The sequence below is a fragment of the Abrus precatorius genome, unplaced genomic scaffold (genome assembly GCF_003935025.1).
Source record: "Abrus precatorius isolate BTA unplaced genomic scaffold, Abrus_2018 Scaffold10, whole genome shotgun sequence".
NCBI lineage: Eukaryota > Viridiplantae > Streptophyta > Magnoliopsida > Fabales > Fabaceae > Abrus > Abrus precatorius.
The window spans coordinates 31,861,029-31,874,499 of record NW_020874292.1 but is presented as its reverse complement, the minus strand read 5'-3'; the positions used below and the strand labels follow the sequence as shown (position 1 = coordinate 31,874,499).

Genomic DNA, 13,471 nt, shown 5'->3' with positions numbered 1-13,471 from the left:
TGTCATCACACTGATTTAATTCTGATAATCATCAAACGGTCAAATTATTAATGCATGGTTTAGTCACTAAATGAATAATTTCATATTAATAATGAATACAAATTAATCTAATTTTTAAAAAATTATATTAATAATATATTAAACTTAAACTACTAATAAATATAAATCCGTTGCATTAATTTAAATAAGTATTGATAAGCATTGTGTTGTTTTTTAAGTGATCTACTTCATACTTACATCTCTCAACAGTGGCAAATGACTTTATATAAGGTTCGTTTCATTTTAAGTTAGTCTCTCCCGTAATCATACTTAATTCTTTATAAAGTCATTTTATAACAAAAAAGTGATGTTCAGTTATTATTCAATATAATTGATTTTATCTTTAAATTCGTGATTAAGACAATGCAATAAATTATAATTTTTTTATGAAGTTGAAGAATTTATATTAAATTTTATTATAATCTTACTCTTAAAATAAAACTTTTTAAACATAAATAACATAACTCTAAACTCATTTAAATAAAAATTTTATAAAGTCAACCTCATTCAAACTTAAGTTTATAAACGCTTATCTAAATACACATTTAGATTAGTAGTCTTAGTATTCACAAATTATAAGTACTATCTATATTTAGATCAATTTATTTATATTTACAATTTAAATAGAAAAAATTTCTAACAAACATAATCTCTCTTAAATTTAAAACATGCTATGAATTAAAATAGATTAACTATATGAAATATACTTAAAATTTGAGAAGGTAATTAATTTTTTTAAAAATGCACATGTAATAGATTTTAAATGATAATTCAAATTAAATTTAAATTTAGTTTTTTATTATGTAAATTTTAGTGATCAAACTCTCCATTTAATATTTAGAGGTTGTAAATATCAAACATTTTAATTTTTAAAATTTTTTAAATTTCACATTAGTCTTGATTATTGTTTCTGTCAATTAATTTAATCTTTAAAATCATACAGTAATAAAATATTATATTACATTAAGTGATATATAATTAATTATGTGATAAAAATGATGTTATATATATATATATATATATATATATATATAATATGATTTTATTTTATTTAAATTATGAGATCGTTGCTATCAAACATTTTAGTGAGCCTAATTCTTAAAATGTTTTGTCCATTCACTAATTTTTCATTTTTTTTTAACATTTTCATGAACAGAATTCACCTTACCTAAAATTATTGTTTAGCATATGTTTTCTTTGTCCATCAACCCAGCTCTAAGAAACTCTTCTACCATCACAACCTTGTTTGGTCTTTTCTCTTTCTGTTCTTAAAATTTGAGAAGGATCAATCTAACGATTCTTTAGTAGATTATAGTATTCTGTTATGCATTTGTAAAGGAACATAAACTGATTAAGCAATCATTATTGTGTGCCTCTATTGTAGATTTTAGTCCATTACCAATGTGCCTTTGTCATCACTTTTTTCCTTCTATTTTGCAGGCACATATAATGTATATGATAATATTGTTTGACCATGTCCTTATTTGTGTTGGTATTAGTTTCGCAGAGGGGTGAGATAAGATAGAATTGCCCCAATTGTCTTTTTGTTCAAGTCAGAAGTAATCTCACTTAGGCGAGATGGAGCTCGCTGAGGCCGCCTCGTAAGAAAAATTAAGTAGCTCTCTGAATCCCTTCTTACTTAGGCGAAAATGACCCTCGTTCAGGTGAAAATATCAGAAAAAACTTGAGAAACCATTGTCTGATATTTTTGCCTAAGTGAGACTTAGTCTTGCTCAGGCGAAAACGTGTGAATTTGAGGAGTATTTAAGGAACTTTCAGTAAAAAAACTTGCATTACCATCCAAGTTACCCTTTTCTCTCATTTCTCTATAAACTCTCACTTTCTTTCTCAGAAAAATCTCTTTTAAACATAAAAAATTCCTTAAATCCATACTTGAACGTTCAATCCAACTGACTCCAAGTAAGTTTTGTGGAGCTAAGTTCTCTAATCTCTGTTCTTTTTCTTTTACTTTCTATTTTCTCAAAAGTGCTCTATTCTGTAATATTTAGAAAAATTAAACAATATTCTCTACAAATCCCTTTCTAAAACTTCATCTCGAGATAAGGAGAGCTTTTTTTCACCATTACACATAGTGTATATTTTCATACTCATGAGATCACTATTATGTATTATTTATTGTGTTTGAAGGGTATGTTTAAATGATATTTATCAGTTCTAGAAAATTGATCATATATGTTTGGTTAATTTTGGATGATTGTGTTGTATTCTATACTATGTGTGTTGCATGGGCATAGTTTGGAAGTATTTTACTAAGAACGATCTTTTTATCTGAATAATGAAAGTGAAATGAAAGATGAAAGGAAATGTATGATGAGTACAAAGTGATGAAAGGAATTAGTGTAAATAGTTATAGAGATTTACTGGGTATAGAGTTCAAAGATAATTAGAAAATTTGGAAGAAACGTAGGATGGTGAACTGCATTTGACATTTGTGTATGTGTACACACTCTTTTTAAGAGTGAACATGTCACATAGCCTCACACTCATTTCCAACTAGACTCCTGACTATACCTTTGCTAAGGAGTCTACTATAGTATATGTTGTATCTGTATACAGAGGTTATCTGGAAACTATTTACCTATATGTGTCAGACTTCAGAAAATGTTGGAGACATTGAATATATGTAATCACAGTGCATTAGAAATGCATAGTTGAGAAAGAAAAGTGTTATGATTTATGAATGAGTACGTATGATCTTGTGGAATTTGCTGATGAAATTGTATATGAGATGTAAATTTTTCCCTTTCAACTAATGACGTTATGTTATAAATTTATATTGATGTAATTGCATCATGTTTAATAGTAAGATAGATGTTCATTCTTACTAAATATTTCATGGAACAAGGATGACTAAATCACAAGGAGTGATTAGATTAGTAGATTATTATATAAATTATAGGATTAATTATGTATTCAATGAATATCAACAATTTTATTATTTAAATGTTGTAGACCATGATAATATACAGAGTAATGTACTTTGAAAATGGATTTAGACTATAGCGTACCCTTAGATTTTCTTGTAAATAATAGGATTCGTCACATCCTTATCATATATATTTATAGAGAGACAGTTAGGACCCTAACAACTGTGAATTATTTATATACTTTCTTGAACCACGATATCTTTGGAAGATCGACCTGATTACTGTTAAGTGAATAACAAGTGTTGAGGTCGAGGTTGATTCTGCAAACCTTAGAGAGGATGAAGATTCTGCAAATCTTCTCCAACGCTTGTCACTAACTCTCGAGTAAGAGTACCCAGTCTTCTCATATAGTCGTGATTATAGAAAGTATACGCGTAGTTCACTGCATCCAGCGTCTAAACCATACCTCTACATATGTACAAACTAAGTATATAGTGGATCCTACCACTAATAGGGTAATCAAAAGGAATATTATACCCTATTATCATCTCAAGAGTAAATATATCACCAGTTTCACTATTACTATTTACAAAAAATTTATAATGGCAGCTACCACTCTTTAAATACATACTTAAGTTTATCACTAACTAGTCACTCTAACAACCTAATGGATTTCTGAGGGTCTGTCATTCTTTTTCCTTGAAAATATTTGTAAGGATAAGTTCTATCCTCATCACTAAAATATATTTCAAACATTTTTATAACATCAAAATAATAGCAATAAATCAAAAAAGAATACAACACATATAATTCAATCATATAATCAATAAATCTCTCTTTCTCAATTATTCATTTCTTTGTGCACTGTGATTTCAAACATTTGATGCCTCCAACATTATATGAGATTTTACACAGATAGGTAAATAGTTGTTGGTTAACTCATACACATGGATATAACATATACAATAATGGATATATTGTGTACACACACGCGAATATCGTTCACCACCCTACATTTTTCCAGATTTTTAAAATCGTCTCTGAACTCTATATCCTCAATACATCTCTGTAATTATTCGCATTAATTCCTTCATCACTTCTTTAAAATCATCTCTGAACTCTATATCCTCAATACATCTCTGTAATTATTCGCATTAATTCCTTTATCACTTCTTACTCATAATACACTCTCTTTTTATCTCATCATCATCATTCGACTAAAAAGACCATGATTACTCAAAACAATTCTAAACTAAGTCCTTATCACATATACTATGACTACATCATCAATTTTTACAACACTTAAATATCATTCAAACATATAATCACAGGCAAGAAATACACAACAGTACTCTCACGAGCACAAACTATTCACTATGTTTTAATGATGGGATAAAACTCTCTTTACCTCGAGGAGAAGATTTCAAAGAAGATTTGTCAAGGATATCATCCAAAGGACTAAGTTCTTCTTAAATATTACAAGAGAGAGCATTTTTGAGAAAATAGAAAACAGAAAGAATAGAACAAAGATTGGAGAACTGAACTAAAACTTACTTGGATTCAATCAAAACAAACATCCAAGTCTAAATTCAAGAAAGGTTCAAAGTTTAAAGGAGATTTCTCTATAGGAAGGAAGATGAGAGATCAGAGAGAAAGTGAGAGAATTTACTTTGATTGTAATACGAGTTTTAGGGTCAAAATTCCTTAAACATCCCTCAAAACTCGCAAATTTTCGCTTGAGCAAGTGGACTCTCACTTAAGTGAGATTCACTTTAACCTAGACGAGACCTCTCTAGCATAGGCAAAAATATCAAACAATGATTTTCTAAACTTTTTCTTATATTTTCATCTGAGCAAGGAGTATTCTTGTCTGAGTGTGAATGGGTCGAGAGAACTTCTTATTGATCTTGTGCTTTCTCACTTGGGCGAGACTCAGCTCGCCTAAGGAATAATACTTTCTAACACCTAGTTCAAAAAACTTAGTTTCGCTTGAGCAAGACCTATATAGCTATCAACATTCATATATTTCTAATTTAAAATAAAATCTAATAATAAATATTAACAATAAAGCAATTAAGAAAAAAATGACTTAATTATTCATGTTAGATAAAAAATATATATTATAAAAAATATATATTATAATAACATATATTTTAATTGTATTTACATAATTCTAGTATCATAACAAGAATAAGGTAATTTTTCATTATACGAAACATAACACTAAAAAATGCAAACAAATACTTCTTGGGTTCAACAAGAATCATCACAAACTTGTTTTTAATTAATATTTATAGAAAAAAAAATAGTGGCAATATATATGAACATCAATTAGTTTTGTTAAAAAAAAATATTTATCATGTCTATACATATACATGTTTATATATAAAAAAAATAGCTCGATCAAATAAGAGAAACACTTTATCTATAAATAATTTAATAAAACTAAACACTCATTTTTATCTTTAAGATTGTTAGTGTTAGTTATTTCAGTCCCTAAAATAATAAAAACATTATATTAGTCCCAGACTTTTACTTTTGTGGTGCATTTTAGTCTCTAAACCTATACACTGACAAAGACAGAATATTGATATGTCACTTTATTAATATGTCAGATATGGTATATATGACATCGTTTTAAAGAATCTTAAGTGATAACCATGACAATTTCTCATTTCTCTCACGGAGAACCCTGTACAAAGAACTTGATATTATTGGAGGTAATATAGTTATTCTTGTTATTATATAAGGCTTTATTCAAGGCTAGATTTGAGAAAGCTATTAAATCTTAGAAAATAAACATTAAAAAAAAAATAAAACAACAACTTCGACTGTTGGGAGTAAATTCTAAAGATCTAGCTGTCATTACCAACATTTAAAGAGATATTTCCACGTTCTTCAATGTCATTGACAAGAAAGAGGGAAGCTTTTATGTATTATGTGAAAGCAAACAATAAATAATAGATTTGCTAAAGGTTTGAAAGAGTTAGAACTTTTTGTTGATATTGATCAGGAAAAGTTAGATCAATCCATTATTGAGATAGATGATGCAACAGATGAAGAATATGAATTAAGTAAACTAATTTGAGACAAATTGATTTTAAGATTTTTCATGAAAGAAAGGACAAACTGCCACAGTTATTATTTAGAATTTTTCTAGGAGTAACACTTTATGAGATTGAACATTTAAGACATAACATTTTAAATTTAAAGATTATTTGTTATCAGTGTTTAAATTTAAGAATTAAATTGTTTGACAACATGATAGTAAAAAATTAACTCTAAAGTTTTTTAACATTTTAGATATTAAAATATGCGAGACTAACTATCTCATAAACAAAAATTAAGGTTTAATTAATTTATTAAAGTGATGTATGGTTGAATTTTTATTTTTTTTAAGATTTGAAGCTCAAAACTTGTATATTAAAAAAAAAATAATCCTATTATGTGTACTTTTTTTTTACTTTAGTAAAATTGGTACCTAACATTAAAAATACCAATGAATTAAAAATAAAAAGGATTTTAAAAGTAAAATAGCCTATCAACATTATCAGTACTGCATTACCATCTTCTCCCTTGTGAGAAAAATAATATTTGGTAATAACCATAAAATATCAAAAGCCTTCAAAAGATATGTAATTTATTGAAAATAATTCATCTGTTTAGATGGTATTTCATTTTTCTTTCATTACAATTTTTCTTCTCATTTCTGTCTATTATTTATATTACATCACGTTAATTTTTTCTTCATTATATTTTTTTCTTCCTTTCACCTCAACATTTAAAACGTGTTATTTGGATATATATAAAAATAAATAAAAATATAATAAATGATATAATAATAATAAATAAATAAATAATGTATGAAAAAATATACAAATACCATTGTTGAGTAAAATATTGACCTGTTAAAGATCACACCCATTAGTCTGTCACAAATTTTCACCAATTATTTAATTATAGCAAATGTGTAAAATCTCGTGTGAGGAAGTTTCTTTTTTCCTTCCTTCGATGGGACCCAGCTTTTCTTACGTTGTGTTTCAAGCAGCCACCCTTCATTTTCGTCCAAACATAAGATTTTTTTAATAACTCAATAATTATTTAATATTTTTATACTCAATATTTATCACATATTTTAAAAAGTGTAAAAAAAGTTATATGAAATAAATAATTTTTTATGAAACTAAGATTAATACGCGAGAAGATAACAAAAAGGACACGAGTTGGACATGACAGAAGTTACTACTTAAGTCATTTAAGTCTATGTATTGCAGGCAGAAAAAAAAGGTAAATTTCAATTTTAGCAAGATTAATTAGACATCTTTGGATGGTTTAAAATAATGTGGTCCTGACCACTTACACATTAATGATAAGGCCATGGGTGCTTGACTGATGAGGTGCTTAATTGACTTGTGCACGGTTGACTGACTCACCAAACGAAAATTTTTGACCAGGAAAGTGTCCAGAAATTTCAGCCAATCCTATGTTTTCCAACTCCAATTTACGTACTCGTTAGTGATTAGAATATCCATCTAATATTATTTATTTATTTATTGTATCACATAGGGTTTAAAAATATAAATTGATTAAGTATGTATTTGATAATTTTTTAATGAAGACTTATGTCATAAAACTATGCTAAAATAAATTAAAAAATTATCCTAATAAATTTCAAACAAAAATAATAATAAAATAAATTTAAAAAATTAAGAATTATAAATTATTTACATATTTTTCTTATAAACTCTTCTTGATTACTGTCGTTACTTATCACATTTTTTTTAATCTCTGTGTGCGCTAAACAATTTCTAGTTTGAGCACTCTAGAACGAAATCCATCCAACCTCAGTATGGCAGAGTTGTGGAACATGGCTCCGAATCCCTTCAAGCTTATCATACTCTGTATCCTTGTTAGCTTCTTCAATTTTGCAACCATTAAAGCTCAGAACCCAAATTTTATTAGCCAATTTTGCAGTGGGGACAGAATCACTGCCAACAGCACCTACCAAAAGAACCTGATGACCCTCCTATTTTCCCTATCATCCAACGCCGTCGAAAACACTTTCTACAAGGAGACAAGCGGAAACCTCGCAGTCAAAGTTTATGGTTTATTCATGTGCAGGGGTGATGTTCGCTCTCAGCTCTGCAGACAGTGCGTGGTAAACGCGACCCAGAAACTATCCTCGGATTCAGAGTGTCCCTTGTCTAAAGAGGGTCTGATCTGGTACGACGTTTGCATGCTTCGGTATTCCAACATCTCTTTCTTCACCACCGTGGCCAAAACACCCTCGTTATACATGTGGAACACTGCCAATATCTCCAACTCCTACAGAGAAAACTTCACGCGTTTGCTATTCGATACCATGAAGCAAACTGCAGATGACGCAGCCAATTCTGCTACTGGTAACAGATACGCCACAAGGGAAGCAAACTTGTCCCAATATCTGACACTTTATTCTCTAGCTGAGTGCACGAAGGACCTGTCACCCCAAAATTGCACAGCCTGTCTTACTTTTGCAATAGAGGAACTTCCAATGTGCTGTGAAGGAAAGCAAGGAGGGAGAATTTTGTTTCCCAGCTGTAACATTAGGTATGAATTGTACCCTTTCTATCGCGTCACTACCGTGGATCAAGGAGGACTCGTTCCCCAAACAGAATATCCACAAATAGATTCACAATATTCAGAAGATCCTGGCTATATTTCCTGCAATTGTTCAAGCAACGAAAACGACACCACCATCGATAGTGCCTTTCAATCAAACCTCAAAATCCTACTCTCTAACTTGTCTTCCAGTGCTATTAGTGGCAATGAATTCCAGCTGAACGAGGGAGCAGCGTATGGCCTCATCACGTGCCGTGGTGACATTACTGGTCGTTTATGTGGGCAGTGTGTTCAAAACGCAACCTCTAAAATAGCCTCCGAGTGTCGTTTTTCTACCGAGGCTATAATTTGGTACAATCATTGTTGGCTTCGCTATTCCAATCGGCGCTTCTTCTCCAGCATGGGAACAAGGCTTGAATACGTGAAGCTGAATATCACTGACACCAACCAAAATCAGGATCAATATTCTGATGCTATTACGTTATTATCCACTGAATTAGCTGACATGGCGAACAAGACAGGGGACAGTGTTGAGAGATACCGAACGCGAACGTTGAAATTGAATGATTACCAAACACTGTATATTCTTTCTCAGTGCACAAAGGATCTATCCAGCAACGACTGTGGTGGATGCCTACTTGATGCGACTGGATCTGCAATTCCATGGTCTCGTTTGGGAAGCGTGGGTGGAAGAGTTCTGTATCCAAGCTGCAATCTCCGGTTTGAACTGTTCAAGTTTTACGATCTCACACTCGCCTCACCTGCTGCTCCTCCATCTCCATCTACAGGTTTTTTTTTCTTTTTTAATTCAAATATCCATGCATTTTACTTTTAAAAATTATCATTTTACATTAGTGCTGAGGGAGATGACACGTTGACACTTGAGGCCCTAGTCAAGTTTGGGTGTAAGGAAGAAAAAGATAAGAAAAAGAGAGAAAAAAAATAAAGACAAAATAATATGCAACTTGATAGAAAAAGGAAATAGATATATGGAAAGAAATAAAATGAGTGAACATGGAATGTAAAAGAGAGTGTCAATATATTATAATGGATTAAATAAGATTTTAAATTTTAAGAAAATAAATTTTTTTCATTAGTAGATATTGAAGAAATGAGTGATACCACAAAAATTTGAAAAAAAAACAAAATAGATAAATAGAATATAAGATACGTGTAAAAATTATCTTCAAATATAAAGGAGTCGGTAGATGAGGTCCCACGTTTGAAATGTGACAGGTTCGAATTTTAATGTTATTCTTTTTGTTAGGGTAAGATATTTGTATGTTTTTATTTTAAATATATATAATTGTATTTTTTTAAAAATATATTTTGACTTTAATTAATGTAAATTTTAAAATTTAAATGTTGAATTTGAAGTTGAATTAAAGTTATTTTTTCATGATAGATTTTATGTTTTATTATAATCTTAATAAATTTCAATGTGAATGTGATATTTAAATTAAAAAAAATACTAATTTACAATATAAAATTTATATATATATATATATATATATATATATATTCAAATCATTTTTCATATTTAATTTTTTTTAAATTTTTTTTAAAAAAAATAGATACCACTCTTAACTCTTAATTTTGTTTTGATCTAATTCTTTAACTTTTTTTTTATTTAGTTCATTTAACTTACACAAGTATTTATTTAAAATAAATATTTATTTAAAAAAATTAACTCTATTAAAAAAATAATGTTAATATTTTTCTTCCTTATAAATTCTTGTAAAATCATAATATATTTTAGTACATTTGTTAGTTATGCATTTTTTTCCTTTTTCTTTTTCTTTTCTTTCTCTTGCTCTCCGTATACACCTTTACAACTAATTTCTCTCCCCTACAATATCAACCTCTACTCATTGTTCCTATTTTGATATAGAAGATGACAAAACACTTTTAAATTCTTAAATAAGCTAAAATCTTAATGTTATAAGCTTGGAATTGTAAGACACCTTAATAATAGAAAATATTAACTCAACATTTAAAATGTCATACTTCATATTTTTGGTTTTAATAAGAAAATTGATATTAAATTTGTAAAAGGATACAAAAAATAAGTTTAAAGGTTATGCAACTTAGAGGATCCCGTATATCTTTAAAATCATATAATATACATATACATCATTCTAAGTTCAAATTTGATTTCAAATGTCACACAAATAAAAAAAAATAAAAAAATAAGTTTATAAGGTCAAAAGTGAGTTATTTAAGTAATTATCTAATATGTTTTTAATATTTTCAATACAATAACATCTTTCATGACCTTCAAATTAACCATAAATTAGAGGGAGAAAATGAATCATAAAAGGATGTATAAGGATAAAAAGAAAAGAAAAAAGAGGGAAGAGGATACAGAAGATGATGAAATAGCAAAAATTCAGCAAAAAAATACTATATATTTATTAAAATTCACAAGAAAGAAGAACATGAACAATAATTTTTTTAAGTTTTTTCTAAAAAGAACTTATTTAAAATAATTTTTTAAGTTAAAAAACTAAAATAAAAAAAATAAAGGAACAAACTTAAACATAAATAAAAGTTAAAAGATTAATTTACTAATTTTTCTGTTATTTTTTAGTTTATATATTATTAGTGTAAGAGAATTATTTTCTTAACTAACTAACTAGAATACACAATAAATATATAAATTTCAAATTAATTATCATAAAAATTAATAATATGACACTTTATATTTAGAGGCTAGTATACTATTAATACATCGTAATTAATTTTTTTATTCTTATATAATTAAATAGAACATTCCTCATTGACATAAAAACATATTTACTTAAAAATATAATTTCATAATAATAATAAATTTTATAATTTTGTATTTAAAAATATATTTAATTTTTTAAAGTGTTTTATAATAATTAAAAATAAAAATAAAATATTCTTATAAATATTTTAACAATTTTCACATGAGACATTAATATCTCACTCTTAAGAATATTTTAAATAATATATTTTTATTATAGATATTGAAATAATAGCAAGAAATAACCATTTTTTTACTTTAAAAAAAGTTATTGTCATGTTTTTCTCATCCACTCATTATGACGAATTTACTGACATGTTATTTTTATTTTTAGGTCGGTCACAAACTACTATCTTCATCGTGGTTCCCATCATTATTGTTTCTGCAATACTTTTCTCTTTGGGCTACTGCTTCATACAGAAGAAAATACGAAAGAATTACAAAACTATACTTAGAGAAAACTGTAAGTGTTGTGAACAAAATTCATATATAAATCCATGTTATCATCTTACTTTTAAAATCAAGTAGCCTTTTACGAACCTAATTTAACTATTGCAACATTTTGGTATAGTTGGAGAAGAAAGTACCGCTCTGGAGCCATTGCAATTTGATTTGGATATAATTAAAGCAGCAACTAATAACTTTTCCAGTGAGAACAAGATTGGCGAGGGTGGATTTGGAGAAGTTTATAAGGTGCAGAAAAAATAAGACACAATTTATTTCTTATATGTTCATGCTTTTGTCGTAAATCAATCAAATGTATTTTCAGGGCATTCTTATTGATGGAAGACATATAGCTGTGAAGAGGCTCTCAAGAACTTCTACACAAGGTGTAGCGGAGTTCAAAAATGAGATCATGTTGATAGCCAAGCTTCAACATAGAAATTTAGTGACCTTTATAGGATTTTTTTCTTGACGAACAAGAAAAAATACTTATATATGAATATGTGCCGAACAAGAGTTTAGATTACTTCTTATTTGGTTAGATGCTTTTCACTTTTATTTAGTTTTTTAAAGTTAAGCATTCATAAATTGTGCATTTATGATGTCTTGATACATTATATCTTGAATTAGCTGAGAATTAATTACAAACCATGCATCACTTAATTTTCTCACTTGTTGAATATTTTTTGCAGATACTAAAGTTCAAGGGATTTTACTTTGGTCTGATCGTTACAAAATTATAGGAGGGATTGCTCGAGGAATTCTTTATTTACACGAATATTCTCGACTTAAAATCATACATCGTGATCTTAAACCTAGTAATGTTTTATTAGATGAAAATATGAATCCAAAAATTTCAGATTTTGGTCTTGCTAGAATTGTAGAAATAGATCAAGATGAAAAAAGTACTAACAGAATCATTGGAACATAGTAAGTTTTGAGTACACATTCTCACTTTATCATAACATGCTTTATATAAATATTGATATGTTTGTTTATTTTCAATTTTGTAGTGGCTATATGTCTCCAGAATATGCAATGTTTGGACAATTTTCTGAAAAATCAGATGTTTTTAGCTTCGGAATTATGGTTCTAGAGATTATTGCTGGAAAAAAGAATACTGGTTCTTATGAATCATATCACACAACTAATGGTCTCCTAGGCTATGTAAGTGAAATAATCTTCCAATGATATTATTATTATTATTATTATTCATGTTGAAATTGATTTAAAACTAGGAAAATGTAATGGTTTGATTGTAACTTTACAAATTGTTATAGGTTTGGAGACATTGGAGGGACCAAGCACCATTGAACATATTAGACCCAAAATTGAGAGAAAATTATTCTAAAAATGAGGTCATTAAATGCATTCAACTTGGCTTATTATGTGTTCAAGAAGATCCCAATGCTAGACCTACTATGGTGACAGTTGTTACATATCTTAGTAGTCAATCAATTGATTTGCCATCTCCAAAAGAACCAGCATTTCTCTTACATGGTGGAATGGATCAAATAAAAGTTGCACATGAATCAAGTTCCAGTCAATCTATCAATAATTCTATACCACTCTCTGTGAATGAAATGTCTATAAGTAAATTCTATCCTCGATAATGTGTTAATTTATCATTAAATATCATTATCTACTCATTTCAATGTATAGTAAATTTTCATTTAATTTGACACTTTTGTAAATAAAGATTAAAATAATATTTTAATTTTATTTTGTT

The 13,471-nt window shown here is 28.1% G+C and overlaps 1 pseudogene; it reads left to right on the top strand.

Moving 5' to 3' along the window:
• The first annotated feature begins 7,794 nt into the window (after positions 1-7,794).
• On the top strand, positions 7,795-13,355 carry LOC113870800 (annotated as a pseudogene).
• The last annotated feature ends 116 nt before the right edge of the window (positions 13,356-13,471 follow it).